At 37.2% G+C, this 7,846-nt stretch overlaps 1 long non-coding RNA gene across 1 annotated transcript; it reads left to right on the plus strand.

Moving 5' to 3' along the window:
* Positions 1–1,762: 1,762 nt before the first annotated feature.
* On the plus strand, positions 1,763–6,777 carry LOC134956804 (uncharacterized). The gene is made up of 3 exons (XR_010186185.1): positions 1,763–1,911; positions 2,587–2,639; positions 6,603–6,777. It is a non-coding gene; the product is annotated as an uncharacterized LOC134956804 (long non-coding RNA).
* The last annotated feature ends 1,069 nt before the right edge of the window (positions 6,778–7,846 follow it).

Consider the following 7,846-nt stretch of genomic DNA (forward strand, 5'->3'; position numbering starts at 1 on the left):
TCCGGGGCCGAATATAGATATAGAATCCTCAGGTGAATGTGGTGTCATCTGATGGTGAGATCCAAGCAAGGATGTCCAATTCATATAATCCCCAGCAAGCTGTTACTTCCTCTAACAAATCTGAAAGCTGGTTCAGACTCTTTAGGTAACTTGCACAATCCAGTGGGTGGGTATAGGTAGGTACATCAACGCGTTTCACTACTCAGTACTTGCTGCTTTTTCAATATCTTGAAAAAGCTGCCAGTTCATGCATTGAATGCTATCACAATATTGTTTTTCGCAAATGACCCTGATGTACAATATATATCTTCTGAGACCATTTTTAAGCAGGAATAAAGTATAGAAATATTAGTTTTCATGCATTAATGAAAGACCTAAGACATATGTGGAGCATATTTAACATTTCGGAGATTCTATATGTGCTGTGCCTCCAATATGATTTACTGCACTGTATAACTGAAACAATATAATATTTTCCAGGCTGGTCTGTCTGGTCAAGCTATAGGCTTACTTAATGGTGTTGTGGAAAAAACTTTGGATCCTTTGTTAATGAGTGCTGTGGAATACTGAATGGGTGTGCTGTATAAATATAAGTAAAGTACATAATCTTTTGGTGATACAGTATAACTCTATAAAGTTTGAATTACATAATATTTGAAATTCAAACTGTTGGAATGGTCTTAACACTTAATTTTTGAGTTACATTCTCAGAACTGTACTCAGTATTGTAATTTCTTTTAATACCACATTTTTAAAATACAGGATTCTCTAATTTTAGAGACTAATGTTATCAAAATTAAAAAATAGATCTTAAAAGTGGTCACTGACAACTACACATCCATTTTTATTCCATTTCAACATTTGTGAATATGGTGTTAGTTATTTTTTGTGTTATGTCTTATTAAATATGGAGTTCCTAAGCCTGCAGCAGTCTAATGCATTTATTATGGTTACATTTACAAATTTAAAACAATATTTGTAAGTGGGGCCAATTACAGTTACACTTACAAATCAGTTAGTGATGTACACCAGGCATAGGCAACCTGTTGTACTCCAGTTACACATCCCAGCATGCCCTAACATCAACATAGTAGCAGGGAATGCTGTGATGTGTAGTTCCACAGCAGCTGGCGCACACAGGTTGCCTACCCCTGAGTTTTATCATTGTGAATACCACATTAACAATGTAAATGTTATCTCTGGATATTAGTATTTAGTAACAAGGCAATTTAATAAACATATTATTTTATGTACTGTAGGAAGGGTTTTATTTTTTCTATTTGAAGCAATAGTCCTCTTTAGTATATATTGTAATATAATTTATGCCATAGATAATAATATCTCATAATGATTAAAAATGAACATTCATTTACATTGGGATTAATATGTTACAGATTGTGCCAGAGATTATATAATTTCAAAACACCTCATGCACAGTATATAATAAAAATACTAAGCTCCAAAACACTGAAATGCAGAAATTAAAAATAGATATCAGATGTGGTTGGATATCTGTAACACTTCTTCCAAAATGATTTCACTTTCACACTCCCATTACCAGAATATGTATAGATCCATAAACTACATAAAATGTAACTTTCATTAAGTGCTGCTGTAAATGGTAAACTACCACCCCTCCCCCCAACAAAAAGTTACCAGAAAATCATAATACTAAAACTAACCTTGGATTGTGCAAAAGGACAGAGATTTGTTTTCATAACACATATATTGGAGAAATGACAGATTACCATTTTGGAAGCATGGTGTGGATCATTTAGTTAATACGGTAAATTTATTTTGCACAGTGTATTTTTCAGCAAAACTTATAGGATCATTTTATTTCAGAATACTGTGATAGACACCGTGGGAACTCTTTTAGGAGGCATTTTAAACCCCATTCTTTGTAACAAGGTAAGAGTGAAATACTATATAAAATAGAAATGTATTTGATAGTGATGTTAAACATGTAAGAGTAGCAGTGAACAATATAAAGACAGAAATACCTGACTTTAGAAAAATAAAATGTGTTACTAATACTAATGTAAAGTGGGTTTGGTTATGTCCCAAATAGTAGTGAGAATGTTAATTAATGAAAATCATATCAGGAAAAAAAGTGACATCTGATCCCCATATGCAAGACTAGATCTGTCCTAACAACGTGTATCCTTAGTTGCCATCTGAGACCACTATTCCCATATGGTGCTGGCTGCACATGAATCTGATCATATAGGAATAATCTGATAGCTGTAACTCCATAGCTGGCTTCTGGTTATACATGTCTTATCACCTGCATGCATTAGTGCCCAATGGTCGCGTACAATATGATTTTAGGGGACTATAGCATATGTTGCCTACCTCTCAGACTTGGATTTGGTATACAGTAGATAAAGGCACTATTATACCCACTTTCTTATTGTCCTTGAATTTTAGTTACAGATTTAAAAAAAAATCCAAGAAAATATGTTTTAGACTCTCATGGATGTACACTCTCTATAAAACCTGATGAAATGGAAAAACACTTTGTGATACCATTGTATATATTTTTTTTACATTGCTTAGAATATTTTTCTGTTTATTCCATGTAAGGATGGAGGTCTTCTAGGTCTTGGAATTTCACTTGGAAATCCAGTCGGCAAATGGTAAGTGAGTCACAGATATAAATATAATGGGATGGGTGTATGAATATGTTCCTTTACTGCTGGAGTGCTGAGTTGATCAAGCTTTGGTCATATCTATATGTCTACTTTATTTATTCACTGCAATTTACCCAAAACATGTCACCAGGTCAACTTTGCATTACATTGTTGTCTTGACATTAGTGGCCCCCAATCATAAAGGTTAGCTTACAGTTATGGGGGCAGTATATGTGGTCATGCATGTACCAGCTTAGAGACAGATTTACCAAAACATTGATTGTATCATCATTCTGATATGGTGAATACGTATGATTATGTATTACATAGGATTCCCCATACAAAACTATTATCAGCAGGAACAATGCTGTCTCTGGCAGTAACTCTTTTTGTATTATTGTATAATTGAAGTCATATTGCCAAGTGATTTGCCTTTAATGCACTGAACAGGGCTCAATTTATTACGCTGACAAACCTGCAGTCCTGCACATGCACTTTACACAAGCAAGCACACCTCTAACTGCATAGCTCTTACTAGAGGCTCCCTTACCCTTGTGTAATATACTTAGGAAGCAAACAATAGAAATACACAATATCTTAAAATCAATTCTATAGAGTTCCTAATAAATAATTAAAAAATTACAAACTAACCAACAAATATTTACCCTTTTATTATGATATATTTCTGTTCCAGGTGCACAGTTTGTGCATTTTACATATATCAAGACATTTGTGTTCATCCATATATTATGTCAGTATGGTGAGCAGCATCACTGTGATGTTTTTTAACATCTATGCAAAACCAAATCATTAGTCACAGAATAGAAGACAAACCTACTCTCATCATTGTGGGGACACTCTTTTAGAAAAATAATAATACTTATATTATATTATAATTAATTATTAAAATTTCTAAAAATACTGTAGGTTAAATAAAAGGACATACATTTACATCAAAATAGACAAACGTGCTCTATAAAATGAGTCCAATGGTAGTAAGCAAAATATTTGTTCATATCAGTAGTAACAGGGCCAAAACTAGGATTTATATCACCTGGGGTAAGGCAGAATTTTGGCTCCCCCCATCCTTAATTGTAGGTGTAAATTAAAAAGACCTCATAATGATGCATGTATTGGAAAACAGTATATAATAATAATCAAAGAAATGTATATTGTATAAATAATGTATAATATACATCATATTTTTTAATTAAATAGATAAGATGAAACGAAAAAAAAAAATGACTTCATGTATGCAGTGTGAGTTCAGATTATCACCAATGCAATTAATTTCATTTATTTTAGCACATTTATAAGTGGTATTGTATAAACAAGCATTCACGTTATACACCCATATGCAGTCTCATGTGATAAGATTGCTCCAGAGAGCTTCCAGTGATTGCAGTGAGTAAACACACTTGTGCTTCTTTTTTAATATATGCATTTAAAACTGTCCGGGTGTTGGAGCACACACCATCTACTTGGTTGATGAAACAGTGTCCTAATGGAGGCCTCTGATGCTGCAGTCCAAGAAGGTGGACATCTTTGAGGAAGTGCGCCTCAATCTATTTCAAGCACTACCCACTAGGGATCCTTTACTGCCTGTAGAGCTCTTGCCAGTAGGGTGGGCTGCACTGTGTCACTTGCTGCCCTGAGAGATGAGATCCTGGCTATTACTGGGGAGCATGTCCCTCATCAAAGTAGGCATGTCTAATGTTTTTTTCCACCACAACTGGTGCCATAATTCTTAAGGGAACTGCACTTGATGCAGCTGTAGATGGCCTGGGAGATATTTAGTAAAAGCCCCACGAAATCAGGATCACTATAGTCTGAGGTGAGCACATGATGACGGGGAGACAGGCCCAAAGGCAAAACTCAGACATCAGGCTTCGTAACAACCATATCCCTCATCACCCCCTTAATCCTGCGGCTGGGGTACTTGCCCCTCTAACACTATCCCTCCCCCCACACACACTCCCAGGTTCTGCACTGGTAGTAGATAGGTGATGAGTTCATCTGTAACTTTTTGCAGAAAAATTTGTGATAATTCCCCTAATTTGTTATGGACAGCAGTCAGATTTAGTGTATTAGATCTCTGAGAGACTAGGACAGAATTTATGCAGTGTGTGTCATTTATAGAATGTGATGCTGTAGCATACTTGTCTACATTAAAAATCTCACCCCTAGGTGTAGCCCGGAGATGAGACACATCTAGCCACTGCAGGGGGAAAAGCCAGACTGCACATCCGTAGGCCGCTCCCACTAATGCTGCAGTTTGCGGGTAGGTGGTGGATCTTTTATCCCCATCCCATTCATTCTGCTGCAGGATTCTCCTGTCTATCTTCTTATCCTGCCCACTTCAATAGGAAGCAGGTGTGGAGCTGGAGATGCCGCTACTCCTCTGTAGGGGCGGGGGACTGTCTAAATATTTTTTGAGTCTCCTGCAACTTGTGGGAGAGTAGGCTAGTATGTCCTGCAGTATTGTATTTCCAATGCAAGTAATGCATATGGTGCAAAACATAACTACAGTAAGTGACAAAGTCATGCCAAAAATGCAGATATATAAATTGCTTCAAAGACATGTAATGACATTGAGGTGTCTGCATTCTCAAGACAAATCATTCATGTAAGTCATCATGAACTAAATATATATAATATAATTCTTAAACATTGTATTCAAATTGTTGTAATACATGTTACACATATGGCACAAGCTGGTAATTGCACGGTTGGTTTGTTGTTCACCTGTAGTATAATATCACACAAATCATCACAAATGATCCAGACACAAATTGCCCCATAAAAGTGAACTGACAATGAGATATACGTAATCCAAGGATCAATCAAACACATGCAGTTATCCTCAGTGTAAATCCTATAGATATCAGTCATACAGAAAAAGTACATGGATATAGGTATTGCCTGGATACACTATACATATATACTGTAAATAGAACTCTGATAGTTATCTACAGTATGCAGAGCTGTTTAGCATATGTGGGACTTGTGGTTATATATATCCATACTTACTGGCATTTCATTTCTAATCTCCTGGAGAAGCCCAGAGAGGAGATGCTGCAGGGAACTTCGGGAGCCTTCAGAAAAATTCCATGATTCGCAAGTCTGTAGGGAGAGGGTGGGGCTAAAATGACACGATTTGCGTCACTTTAGCCATGCCCCTCCCTGTAGACCAATGTCACCTATCTTTATAAGGCAGTCTTGTTTGTTTGTTTGTTTGTTTGTTAGTAAACCAAAAAAAGTTACAATTGGGCAAAACCATGTTGCACTGCAGGTGTTGAAGATGTAACATGTGCAGAGAGGTTTAGATTTGGGTGGGGTGTGTTCAAATTGAAATCTAAATTGCAGTGTAGAAATTAAGCAACCAGTATATGATATGCATAGCAACAATATAACACACCCAAATCTAAATCTCTCTGCACATATTACATCTGCCTCACCTTCATTGCAACATGGTTTTGTCCAATTGTTAACTTTTTTGCTTTGCTAACAAACCTAAGTAATCCCCTTTATGTAGGGTGACCATAATATCCCTTTAATCTGGGACACACATGATTTACACAGGTTTTGTGGCTGGCTAAAACCAAGTGAAATTCAGGCTAGAGTTTAGCTAGCCACAGAACCTGTGTAAATCATAGGTGTCCCAGATTAAAGGGATATTATGGCCACCCTACTTTATGTGGTAACTTACTGATGCATTCAAGGTTCTGCAACAGGCATTCCCAACCTCAGTCCTCAAGGCACATTAACAGTCCAGGTTTTAGTGATATCCATGCTTGAGCACAGATGACTCAAATAGTAACTCAGTTATTTTAATATAACTATATGTGCTGAAGCCTGGATATCACTGAAATCTGCATTGTTGGTGTCCCTAAAGGACCGAGGTTAGGAAAGCCTATTCTACAGTATGTTCTTACATGTATTTATATATTGTTACCTATTATTTTGCAGAGTCACAGGATTCCAATTGAAGCAAATCTGCTTCCAAAGGAGAAAACTGTTTCCGAATATTTGCAAACCAATATTTATGATTTCCTGGGAATATCATTCTCATTGGATCGCCCATGTTTTGGAGAAGTCTTGATTGTTGCTTTATTTCCTGAATGATTTTTTTAATCAATAAAATTTCTGTCAAATTAGTCAAATGTGTATTGTCATTAATTAAGTCAAAGATCCAAAGGAGTGAGTAAGAAAACCTTACTGTATGTTGAGAAAACTCAATTGGGTCTAGTGAGCGGCAGTAAGTAAAGTTACCTTAAATATATTTGTTATTGACCAGTTGTGATATAAAGGTGTGCTAATGTAATTGGTGCAAACAACATTTTTCTTGATTTTATTTTATCAAGAAATGACTGTAGCACTGTATACAAAGTATCCCTGAGTTACACTACCTGACAAAAAATACAATCAAGTGTCTCATAATAGTCACTGTCATCACCGTATTATTGCAAAGTGTTTACTTACTGACAAGCAGTGGCGGCTGGGCCAGGTGGCAGGGTGACATGTACCTGGGGCCACAGCAATATTTAACACTTTTAGGCCTGCATTAAACTGACCCATTAGTCCGGAGGTGGGGAACGTTTGGCCTTCCAGCTGTTGTTGAACTACACACACCTGCTACAATTTTGCTATTTGGCCATGCTAAAACTATTGGAGGGCATGCTGGTATGTGTAGTTCAATATCAGCTGGAGGGCCAAAGGTTCCCTTTCCCTGCTAGTCAGTGCCTGTTGCATAGGCCACTAAGAGGTCTATTTACTAAGCCTTGGATGGAGATAAATCCGACGAAGATAAATTCCCAGCCAATCGGCTCCTAACTGCCATGTCGCAGGCTGGGTTTGAGAAATGACAATTAGGAGCCTATTGGCTGGGGTTTTATCTCTGTGGGTTTTATCTCCATCCAAGGCTTAGTAAAAAGGAGAGAGTGAAATAGATTCCAAACAGATCCTGCAGCTGGTAACTTTATGCCAATCTGCAGCACTGCCAAACAGATCAAAGCAGAATCAGAAGTAGTGCAGTGCTGCTGTACTCAGCACAGCTTGCTTGCATAAGTGTGCCTCCACCTCCCAGCATGTGCAGGTTAGCAGGCTTTGCTTGTTCTAGCTCCTCCTGCTCCATCACTTTGTGGCCTGCAGGGCCAGACCCATGTATATGGATATGCTGGGAAGTAGAGCACCAAGTAGAAGACGACACTCAT

Source organism: Pseudophryne corroboree, chromosome 9, assembly GCF_028390025.1.
Source record: "Pseudophryne corroboree isolate aPseCor3 chromosome 9, aPseCor3.hap2, whole genome shotgun sequence".
Lineage (NCBI taxonomy): Eukaryota > Metazoa > Chordata > Amphibia > Anura > Myobatrachidae > Pseudophryne > Pseudophryne corroboree.